General features: G+C 45.8%; 1 non-coding gene across 1 annotated transcript; it reads left to right on the forward strand.

Moving 5' to 3' along the window:
- The first annotated feature begins 11,598 nt into the window (after positions 1–11,598).
- On the forward strand, positions 11,599–11,789 carry LOC140597650 (U2 spliceosomal RNA). The gene has a single exon (XR_011999468.1). It is a non-coding gene; the product is annotated as a U2 spliceosomal RNA (small nuclear RNA).
- The last annotated feature ends 295 nt before the right edge of the window (positions 11,790–12,084 follow it).

The following is a 12,084-nucleotide window of genomic DNA, read 5'->3' on the forward strand; positions in this document are numbered from 1 at the left end:
ACTACTCAGCCATCAAAAAGAATGAAATCTTGCCATTTGCAATGACACGGATGGAGCTAGAGCACATTATGCTAAGTGAAATAAGTCACTCAGAGAAAGACAAATACCATGTGATCTCACTCACGTGGAATTTAAGAAAGAAAATAGACAGGAGTGCCTATGGGGCTCACTCAGGTAAGCATCTGCCTTCAGCTCACATCATGATCTCAGGGTCCTAGGATCTAGCTTGGCATCAGGCTCACTGCTCAGTGGGGGGCCAATTTCTCTTTCTCCCTCTGCCCCTTCGCCCACCTATTTTTTCTCTCTCTCTCTCAAATAAATAAAATCTTTTAAAAGAAAAACAGATGAATATATAAGAAGGGGGTAAAGAAAATAAGAGACTCTTACCGATAGAGAATAAACTGAGAGTTGATGGAAGGATGTCTGTGGGGGAGGGGCTAGATGGGTGATGGGTACAAAGGAAGGCGCTCCTTATGAGGAGCACTGGGTGTTGTAAGCAAGTGATGAATCACTGAATACCACTCCAGAAACTAATATTGCATTGTATGTCAACTACCTAAAGTTTATTTTTTTTTAAATTCTTATTTATTTATGATAGTCACAGAGAGAGAGAGATGCAGAGACACAGGCAGAGGGAGAAGCAGGCTCCATGCACTGGGAGCCCGATGTGGGATTCGATCCCGGGTCTCCAGGATCGCGCCCTGGGCCAAAGGCACCGCCAAACCGCTGCGCCACCCAGGGATCCCTCTAAAGTTTAAATTTGAAACAAATACTACATATTTTAAAATTAGTTAATTTTAAAATCAATCTAAAAATTAGTTAATTCATTACTTTTTATAAAGCTCCTGTCCTAACCCCAGGAGAGACAGTGCCTTTTTTTTTTTTTTTTTTTTTTTTTGTAAGCCAGCTCTATACCTTACATGGGGCTCAAACTCACAAGTCCAAGGTCAGGAGTCTCACACTCCACCGAGCAAGTCAGACGCCCCAGTGTTTTGAGGGCTATTCCCCCTGCCTCCTTACTTGAAACAAGTAATAAAACGTTCTTTGCTTTCAATAGTTCCTTGGATTGTGCTCAATTACATGCATCCCAAGCAGCAAACTCCTTGAGTTTGGTTACAAGAATACTTGTATTAGTTACAGTTGGGCAAGGTCATCTAACCGAAAGCCTACTTGATAACAGGGTGTTGACTATCTCGAATATCTCATGTAATTTATATCGAATACTGTACTGAAAGTGAGAAACAGAATGGTTGTCAGGGTATCAGTTGTTTACCCTCGAGATCCCGTGGTTAACCGGGAGCTGTGGCTGCCTGCTACCCAGTATCATGAGAGAGAATTGTACCATATATCGCAGGCCCGAGGACAGATCAAAATTCAAAATTCGAAGTACACTTCCTACTGAATGTGTATCATTTCATACCATGGTAGAGTCAAGAAGGTGTAAAATGTATCATCATAAGTTGGGGACCATCTGTACAGTATTTTATAAATTTAAGATGTTATCCATTGAGATTTTATGTACTTATGAAGGGAAGAAAGAGAAAAAGATGTGCAGCCACGGGTGAAAGAAGAAAGAGAAAGAAAAAGGAAGGAAGGAAGGGAGGAAAGAAGGACAGAAGGACAGAAGGAAGGAAGGAGGGAGAGAGGAAGAAAAGGAAAGAAAGATCCCAAAATGAAGTCACTTGCCCCAAGACAGCAAATCAAGACTTAATTGCAGGAATGAGACTTTTAACCAGTCAGTCTGGAATTTTCTGATCAGCACCAGTGTGTAATCTGCAGGATGGCCCTCCAGCCTTTCCCCTCAAAGGCAGGCGACCTTGCCTGAAACACTCCTTTCCTGTGTTTTGGTAATGACTTCCTGCCCGTTCCCATTTCTGCCTATAAAAGTTTTCCATTTTGTACAGCTCTCCTGAGCCCCTTTCTACGTGCTAGGTGGGATGCTACCTAACCCGTGAATCCGTGAATAAGACCAATTAGGTCTTCGAATTTTGTCAGTTGAATTTTTTTTTTTTTTTAACACATTTACTGGCAGTGACCAAGCAAACTTCTGACAGCATTTGAGGATGAGAAACAGGCGTGGCACCCGTGAAGCTGTTGTTTTCTCTTTCTCGCTGGTCCTGTGGGTGGTGGGTCAGTTCTGAGTCTGAACTCTGCTCTCTCTGCATCAAGCTCGAATCGAAATGACTTTGCACAGTTCCTTATTTGGTTGGAAATCTCAGCCCTTGGTTTTGTCCCAGATTCCATGTTGGGGACTACTGGTGGCCACTGCAGTCCGTCCACCATTTTAGAATCAGTCTGCGGTCCCCATTCTTTGGGTGTGCCGGTCAGTCCTTTCCCCAGTCCCAGATTCCACACTGGGAACTGTTGATGGTTACCAATTGGAGTCCAACTGGGTCCACCTTAAGCTGAAGTGGATCCAGTGAGTAAAAGCTATTGGTAATGGGAATCTTGGAAGCCAAAGAAGCCACAGAGAGAGGGCATAGGTGGAGAATCACAGCTGTTAGGGAACGCCTGGCTGGGTCAGTAGGTGGGACATGCATCTCTTGATCTCGGGGTTGTGAGTTCAAGCCCCACATTGGGTGTAGAGATTACTTAAAATCTTTAAAAAATAAAATAAAATAGGGGCACCTGGGTGGCTCAGCGGTTGAGCTTCTGCCTTTGGCTCAGGTCATGATCTAGGGATGCTGGGATTGAGTCCAGCATCGGGCTCCCCACGGGGAGCCTGCTTCTCCCTCTGCCTATGTCCCTGCCTCTCTCTGTGTCCCTCACGAATAAATAAACAAAATCTTTAAAACAAAATAAGACAAAATAAAACAGAGATCCCCAGGTTAAGATAAGTTGGTCATAGAAAAATTAGACTGACACTCACCCACAAACCCACCAACCCCAAGGAGATTTCTGTGTAAAATATCACACAATCCCAAGCCCTGCAGCACATCACTCTTAGGTATTAATCTGGCTCCAAGACACCCAAAACGACTTCGTTAAAGGAAATAGATCTCTTATTTACTTACTTTAAGGTTTTTATTTAAGTTCCAGGTAGTTAACAAAATAGGACCCTTTAAATATAAAGAGCTAAACACGCCATCTTCCAGCAACTTCCTGCTTACTTTGTGTCTAAAAACCAGAGTCCTGGAAGCTGTAGCTATCTACAAAAACGGCAAAATCTTACTAAAAACCTAGAATTACAGTGACCATTCTAGGGAATGTTTCAATAAAAAAAAAAATCATTTATTTAAGAAGTGCACTTGAAAGTAAGGGTTCCTGAATTAAACAGAATAGCATACTTATTTGGTATGCAGAAGTTTCTAAAAGGCTTCAAGATTCCAAAATAGCTTTATTAGAAGATTCATTACAGGGCAGCCCTGGTGGCTCAGTGGTTTAGTGCCACCTTTGGCCCAGGGCCTGATCCTGGAGACCCGGAGTCGAGTCCCATGTAGGGCTCCCTGCATGGAGCCTGCTTCTCCCTCTGCCTGTGTCTCTGCCTCTCTCTCAGTCTGTGTGTGTGTGTGTGTGTGTGTCTCATGAATAAATAAAATCTTAAAAAAAAAAAAAGATTCATTACAAAGAGCCAATGAAGGGCACCTGGGTGGCTGAATAGGTGAAACACCTGCCTTCCACTCTGGTTGTGATCCCAGGGTTCTGGGACCCAGCCCCACATCACTTAGCCCCACCGATAAGCGGGGAGTTGAGCCTGCTTCTCCCTCTGCCCCTCCCCTTGCTCGTGCTCTCTCCCTCTCTCTCAAATAAAAAAATAAAATCTTAAAGAAAAAAGAAAAAACAACCAAAGAAAGAGCCAATGAAACGTTAAAGACCCAAGAAATACCTAAAATAAAACACAGTAAGACAAACATAACTCCTACTGTTCCCTTCTAACCTTCTTTATCTGAGATCTTGCTTGTTCTGCCACTTAACTGCCTTTCTACTCGACCCTAAAGAGACTGTTAAAGTTATCTTATCTTTAGGGGTTTTTGTTGGTTTTTTGGTTTTTTAGAGATTTTATTTATTTCAGAGTCAGAGCGCATGAGCAAGTATGGGGCGGTGGTGGGGAGAGGGAGAAGCAGACTCCCCGCTGAGCAGAACCCATGGGCTCTATCCCAGGACTCTGGGATCACAAGGCAAGCCCAAGATAGAGGCATACCCGACTGAGCCACCCAGGCGCCCCTTAAAGTTACTTTTTAAGATGAAACTCCCCGGGGCCCCTGAGTGGCTCATGTTGGATCATCTCAGGTCATGATCTCAGGGTCCTAGAATTAAGCCCCACAGCTGGCTCCCCGCTCAGTGGGAGAGTCTGCTTCAGATCCTCTGCCTTTGCCCCCCACCCTATCCACTTGTGTGCATATACTCTCTCATAAATGATAGATAGATAGATAGATAGATAGATAGATAGATAGATAGATAGATGATAGATAGATGATAGGAAACTACCCAAAGATTCAGAAGATCCTACTCAGTGTCTTTCTCTCCTTAGTCAAAGGCTGAACTTAGTGTCATAGATAGTTTCCTAAGCCTAGGGAGGACCCCCACAAGTTTTTTGAAGAATTTTGTCATTATGGGGGCCTATGACCCTGGGCTGCCAGATATTTATCATTTATGTACTTGTTGAAGGGCCCAGCAAAGGCCAAAAATAGACGCAGGAAAGCAAAATGGCAAAACCCCAAGTTTGGTATTCAAGATCTTCAGTCTAGAACCTTCGATATGTTCTCATAGATAAAAGAACTTGTAAAAAAAAGCAACTGATCTTTGACAAGCCATTCCGAGAGTCTTCCATAATTTGTACTGATTGGTCTGTTATTCAAATATGCGAACAGGGGCATCGGGCTGGCTCAATAGGTGGAGCATCCAACTCTTGATTTGGGGGTTGTAGGTCCAAGCCCCACACTGTGTGTAGAAATTACTTAAAAATATAAATCTTGGGCAGCCCGGGTGCCTCAGCGGTTTGACGCTACCTTCAGTCCAGGGTGTGATCCTGGAGACCCAGGATCGAGTCCCACGTTGGACTCCCTGCATGGAGCCTGCTTCTCCTTCTGCCTGTGTCTCTGCCTCACTCTCTCCGTGTTTTTCATGAACAATAAATAAAATATTTTAAATAAATAAATAAATAAATAAAATCAATCTAGGGACCCCTGGGTGGCTCAGTGGTTGCGCATCTGTCTGCCTCCGGCTCTGGGCGAGATTCCGGGGTCCTGGAATCCAGTCCCGTGTCAGGCCCGCTGCGAGGAGCCTGCTTCTCCGTCTGCCTGTGTCTCTGCCTCTCTCTTTCACTGTGTCTCTCATGAATAAATAAATACAAAACCTTTAAAAATATTGAAAATAAATAAAGCTGGGAGACTTTAAAGCTGGTTTGGAAGCTCTCATCCTCAGGTCACTGAACCTGCTCTAGCTGCCCTGTTTGTAAGTGGATTATCTCCAGATTAGTGGAGGCCAGAAAGGCAGAAGAGAAGATGGGAGGGCACAAGTCTGACTGAACTCGTGACAATAGTTGAACATTCTGAAAGAACTTTGGACAGGATTGTAAACCAAGACCCACCACGCTATTCACTTTATAGCTACAGCAGCTCCAAGGCCAGGCGTCTATTTTTTTAAAATTATTTTTAAAGATCTTATTTATTCATGAAAGACACACACACACACACACACACACACACACACACACACACACATACAGAGGCAGAGATACAGGCAGAGGGAGAAGCAGGCTCCATGCAGAGTCCGATGTGGGACTCCATCCCAGGATTCCAGGATCACACCCCGAGCGAAGGCAGACGCTCAACCACTGAGCCACCCAGGCGTCCCTAAGGCCAGGCATCTAAAAGAACACCTTATCCTCCCACATTGCACCCTTCTCCTAGGGCTCCACCATCAAAACACAGACCCAAGGATTGATGTCTCAGTTGTAATCAACTGGGACCCTGCAAGAGGTTGTCCTCAAACGCCCTTTACAAATTCTGTAATATCAACTCAAATGCCCCTACGTTTACCCTCGGAAGAGGCCCTCCCACCATGTTGATGGGATTCTGAGGGATTTTCTCTGAACTGCAACGTTACTCCCTTAAATAGCTAAGGGGAAACTACAATTAAATTAATGGGTTTGTGCAGTACGGTCAGAAATAGTCACTATTTGTCCTGGCTGAAACCTGACAAGATAGTTGAAAGGATTCAATAACACCATGATCACAAATTTGGCCAAGTGGAAGCCAATATTCAAAGCCTGATAGGAATTTTTGTACGACGTTCTCCCCTAAGCTAAGTACCTAGGGGGGGACATCTGGGTGGCTCAGAAGTTGAGTGTCTGTCTTTGGCTCAGGGCGTGATCCAAGAGTTCCAGAATCGAGTCCCACATCGGGCTTCCTGCATGGAGCCTGCTTCTCCTTCTGCCTATGTCTCTGCCTGTGTTGCTCATGAATAAATAAATGAAATCTTTAAATACATACATACATACATATCTAGAAGGAAGAGAAACCTTGCAACCGTTGATATCACTTAGGTGGCCACCCATTCTTTAAGGAATTAAAAATAGCTGTCCCTGGGACACCTGAGCGGCTTAACGTTTGGGCGCCGGCCTTCAGACCGGGGCGTAATCCTGGAGTACTGGGATCCAGTCCCACATCGGGCTCCCTGCATGGAGCCTGCTTCGCTCTTTGCCTGTGTCTCTGTGTGTATCTCATGAATATATAAATGAACTCTTAAAAAAAAAAAGATAGCTGTCCTTGCTTTACAAATCTTACAAATCAAAGCCTACTTGCTGGATGGCTCCAGAATTGTTATTCAAAGTTCATCTAAAAAAAAAAAAAAAAAAAAGTTCATCTAATCTTTTTATCAATTCCCCTGCCTCCCCTATTTATCTTGAAAGTATGTAGGAGCTTGCATTTCTTTCTCCCTGTGCCTTTGAGACATAAATGTTCTACTAGGGTAGACAATCTTCCTGATGTGCAAACTTCAGAGAGGTAATTCTTATCAGAAGAAAAAAAAAAAAAGGAGGAAAGGTCATTTGGAACTTTGTCAAGGACAAATAAAAATCTTCAATGTCTTCCCCACAAAAATTAATAGAAAAAGTCCTGTTTACCAGAAAAACCATTCTGATCTGACTTTTATAAGTTATGAGTTTGTACTGTTGTATCTAATTCATGGTAATGGTTTTTCTTTTCTTTTCTTTTCTTTTTTTCTTTACTCTGCCCAGCTTGATATATTTTTTCTAAATTAAACACTACCCCCAATCTGGAACTTGAAAAAATGACCCTAAGATCAAGAGTCTCATGCTCTGCCAACTGAGCAGGACAGGCACCCCCATGGCAATCATTTTTAAAACTATCTATCTATCTATCTATCTATCTATCTATCTATCTATCTATCTATCAGAGAGGGAGAGAGAGGAACACAACCAGGGAGGAGCAGAGAGAGACAAGCAGACTCCCTGCCAAACACAGAGCCGGACTCGGGGCTGATCCCATGATGCTGAGATCATGAGATCGTGTCCTGAGCTAAAATCAAGAGTTGAATGCTTAACTGATGGAGCCACTGCAGCGCCCCATGGCAATAATTTTTTTTTGGGGGGGGCAATAATTTTTAAATGCAAGTCATAAGGTCTCTGTTTACATATTTCATGTACTTCTGTGTATGTGCTATAGACATGTGGTATTTGGGGGCACATGTTGGCTCAACAGTTGAGCATCTGCCTTTGGCTCAGGTTGTGATCCCAGGGTCCTGGGATCAAGTCCTGCATCAGAGTCCCTTCAGGGAACCTGCTTCTCCCTCTGCCTATGTCTCTGCCTCTCTCTGTGTCTCTCATAAATAAATAAATAAATAAATAAATAAATAAATAAATAATAAAATCTTTGAAAAAGAAATAAATACAACAATTTAGCTCATGTATTACGGGCACCCTCCTTTTCTCTGTCTAACCGCCAGAAGATTCCAGAAACTGCTTTGCAGACTCTCCTCAGAGGTTTAGAAGGTAAGGGTGAGAAAAAAATAGTGAGGAATTGGGTTGTGTATATCGGTAGTGAGAGCTGAGATCCTGAAAACTGTTTGCTGCCTCTCCCGTCTTTCTCCCCCAGTTATCAAGTCCTGTAGCAGAACACTCGTCAACCCGTAAGGTACACGTGTGTTCCAGGAGAGTCTTGTTAAATAGCCTGTGGCTCTGCATTTCCAACATGCTCATGGGACCCCAGTGCTGCTGGGGTAGGGACCACACTTTGAGCAGCAAGGTGGCAAACTGTCCCACCTCAAGTCATTTTTTCAAAATTATTTGTGGGACGCCTGAATAATTGGCGTCAGCGGCCCAGTGTCTCCTTTCGGCTCAGGGCGTGATCCTGGGATCCAGGAGCAAATCTCACGTTGGGTTCCTTGCAGGGAGCCTGCTTCTCCCTCTGCCTGTGTCTCTGCCTCTCTGTGTGAGTGTGTGTCTCATGAATAAACAAATACAATTTTAATAAAATAAATAAAATAAAATGTTTAAAGATTTTATTTATTTCTTCATGCAAGACACAGAGACATTGGCAGAGGGAGGAGCAGACTCCCTGTGGGGAGCCTGATGTGGGACTTGATCTCAGAACCCCAGAATCACAACATCATCCAAGGGCAGACTTTCAACCACTGAGCCACCAGGTGCCCCATTTTTTTTAAAGATTTTTATTTGGGGGACGCTTGGGTGGCTCAGCAGTTAAGTGTCTGCCTTCAGCCCAGGACGGGATCCTGGGGTCCCAGGATCAGGTCCTGCATCGGTCTCCCTTAATGAAGCCTGCTTCTCCCTCTGCCTATGTCTCTGCCTCTCTCTCTGGGTCTCTCATGAAGAAATCAATAAAATCTTAAACAACAAACAAAAATGGCTCAAGGCAAGGGGTGCCTAGGTGATCCCATTTGGTTAGGTGTCTGCCTTTGGCTCAGGTCCTGATCCCAGGATCCTGGGAAGGAGCCCCGACTTTGAGGTTCCCACTCAGCAGGGAGTGCTTCTCCCTCTGCCCCTCCCCCTCCATTCATGCTCTCTCTCTCTCTCTCTCTCTCTCTCAAATAAAATCTTTTTTTTTTTTTTTTTTTTTTTTTTTTTTAGCTACCTTTGAAACAAGGTATCTTTCACTAGTCTCTCCAGCCAGGTCTCTTCCACTAGTTATGAAAGCTGGGGTGATGGAAAGAAGCTGATGGAGCCGTGCAAGGGGACAGTGTAGACACTGGCTTGAAGGCAGGGCTGCCACAGGACCAGTCAACACATATGCAATGGGGCCTGGACTTGAGGGTGCTGTCCTCCTCGGCTGGTGGGGACCCAATGCCCTCTCAGACCCGAGGACTGAGCACAGGAGCCCCTGGAGTCGGCAACCGTGGCACCAACAGATGTTCTCTGGTTGTGCATAGGCTTCCCCAACAGCTGTGTGAGGAGTGGATGTGGCTGAATGGCGGCAGAGAGGAATGGAAGAGCATGAGCATGGCAGATGCCCCTTGTGACCAAGGACAAGGTCACGTTCACCTCTGTGATCCCGGGCCCACACAGTGACAGGTGCAGAGCAGGTGTTACACCGAAGAATTGGGTGGATCAAAAATTTCATTTTATGTTATTATTTTGTTGAAAGATTTATTTATTTGAGAGAGGGAGAAAGGGAGAGAGGAAGAGAGGGACAGAGGGACAGAGAGCATGAGCAGGAGGGGCAGAGAGAGGAGAGAGAATCTCAAACAGACTCCAAGCTGAGCACGGAGCCTGATGTGGGGCTTGATCCCAGGGCCCTGAGATCAGGACCTAAGCCGAAAGCAAAAGCTAGATATTTAACTGACTGCGCCACCAAGGTGCCTCTGAATCAACAAATTTAAAAACAGGTTTTCAGGGCAGCCCGGTGGCTCAGCGGTTTAGCGCCACCTTCAGCCCAGGGCCTGATCCTGGAGTCCCGGGATCGAGTCCCACAACCGGCTCCCTGCATGGAGCCTGCCTCTCTCTCTCTCTCTCTCTCCCCCACCCCCATGTCATGAATAAGTAAATAAAAACTAAATATAAAATAAACGAAAGAAAAATAGGAAAGAAAGGGAGATCCAGAAATAGATCTAAATATATATGAGGACTTTTTGGTATGATAAAGGTGGCATCTGAAGATGATGATTAGATGGGCTCTTCCATATATGATGCAGGAACCACTGGGTAGCCATCCAGAAAAATAAAGTCAGATTAATACTGGAACTTATATACTAGGACAAATACCAAGTGCGCCAGAGATAGAAATGCAAAAAAATCAACAATTCTAAGGACAGTGAGCAAAGAATATGAACACTCAGTTCACAGCAAATAATAGTGGATGTGAAGCACATGGAAAGATGAACAACCTGGCTTATGAAGACACCACTGCATAGGATGCAAGAGTTTGATAACAAGACGGTTGGGCGAGGCCGTGGGGAACACGCACTGGCTGAGAAAGCTAGCTGTACTCTTCAAGTCTCTGCCCCTGGCTTATCATTCCCGACTCCCTTGAAGCGATAGCAACTTGGACACTTGGAAAGGGCCTGACCGTCACACTTGTTGTTGCTCTAACTTTGCAGGCACTTTGGTCTGTGCCCATTGATGTGAGCCGGCTAAGGGAGACCCACATTAACCAAACACACGAGAAGCTGGTGTGTGAACTAGAAGGGGAAATCATTTTTTATTTTTATTTTTTTAAAGATTTTCTTTATTTAATCATGAGAGAGAGAGACAGAGAAAGAGAGAGGCAGAGACAGACAGAGGGAGAAGCAGGCTCCATGCAGGGAGCCTGACGTGGGACTCGATCCTGGGTGTCCAGGATCACGCCCTGGGCTAAAGTCGGTGCTAAACAGCTGAGCCACCCGGGCTGCCCCGAAATCATTTTTTAAAAGATTTCACTCATTTATTTGACACAGAAAAAGAGAGAACACAAGCAGGGGGAGTAGCAGAGAGAGAGAGAGAGAGAGAGAGAGAGAAGCAAACTCCCCACTGGGCAGGGAGACCAACGCCGGGCTCAGTCCCAAGACTCCAGGATCATGACCTGAGCCAAAGGAAGACGCGAAAGCGACTGAGCCACCCACGTGCCCCGAGAAATCATTTTTTTAAATATTGTATTTATTTAAGTAGGCTCCACGTGCGAGTGGGACTTGAGCACAGGACCCCGATGAGGCTAAAAGGCTAAATGTCAAGTGACGCCGTGCTGTGGTTCCCCACGCCCTGGCCCCAGCCAGCCTGGAGGGTCCCGCAGTGACGACGTGAGGAGCCTCCTGGGCCCTGGGACGACTCAGCGCCAGCCCCCGGCGCCAGCCCCACGCCCGGTTCCCGGGCGCCCCCCTAGGCGGGCCACAGCGAGAGGCCGAGGGCGCCTGGCCTGCAGCCAGGTTCCGCCGCCCGCCGCGCCTCTAGGGCTCCGCGCGCGGAGGGGCGGGCCATTCAAATTAGGAAGGGCCTTGCGGGGCCGGCGACGACGCGACGACGGACGCATCGTTTGTCTTTTAAAAGGAAGAGACTTTACAAAGCCGCACGAGAGCCTAGCGGCTAGTGCCGCCCGTGCCACGGTGGGAGAAGCGGGGGAGCGAGACGTGGCCGGAGCGGGAGCCGAGTCACCGTGAGTGAAAGGTGGACGTGGTCGGGAGGGCATGCGCGGGGGCGTGCGTGGCGGCATCGCTTCTCGGCCTTTTGGCTAAGATCAAGTGTAGTATCTGTTCTTATCAGTTTAATATCTGATACGTCCTCTATCCGAGGACAATATATTAAATGGATTTTTGGAGCAGGGAGATGGAATAGGAGCTTGCTCCGTCCACTCCGCGCATCGACCTGGTATTGCAGTACCTCCAGGAACGGTGCACCCCCTCGGGGGAAACACTCGATTGTGAAAGAGAGACAAGGAGTTGTCTGGAGCAGCGCTTGGGGAGGCTCTTTGCTGTTCTTGGGGAGAGTTGGGGAAAGCTCAGATAGATACTTGAACCGAGTTGATTTCTTGTTTTTTTTTTTTTCTCCATCTTTGCTAATTCCTGGCGTAGTTTCACAACTTGTGAGCACACTGACAGTTGTACTCGTGCTTTTCTCTTTCTGGTTTAAATTGTTCATTTCCCTAAAGCTGTTTTTAAGTTTTATTTGTATCTTTTTTTTCTTTTCTTTTCTTAAGC

This window comes from Vulpes vulpes, unplaced genomic scaffold (assembly GCF_048418805.1).
Source record: "Vulpes vulpes isolate BD-2025 unplaced genomic scaffold, VulVul3 u000000841, whole genome shotgun sequence".
Classification (NCBI taxonomy): Eukaryota; Metazoa; Chordata; class Mammalia; order Carnivora; family Canidae; genus Vulpes; species Vulpes vulpes.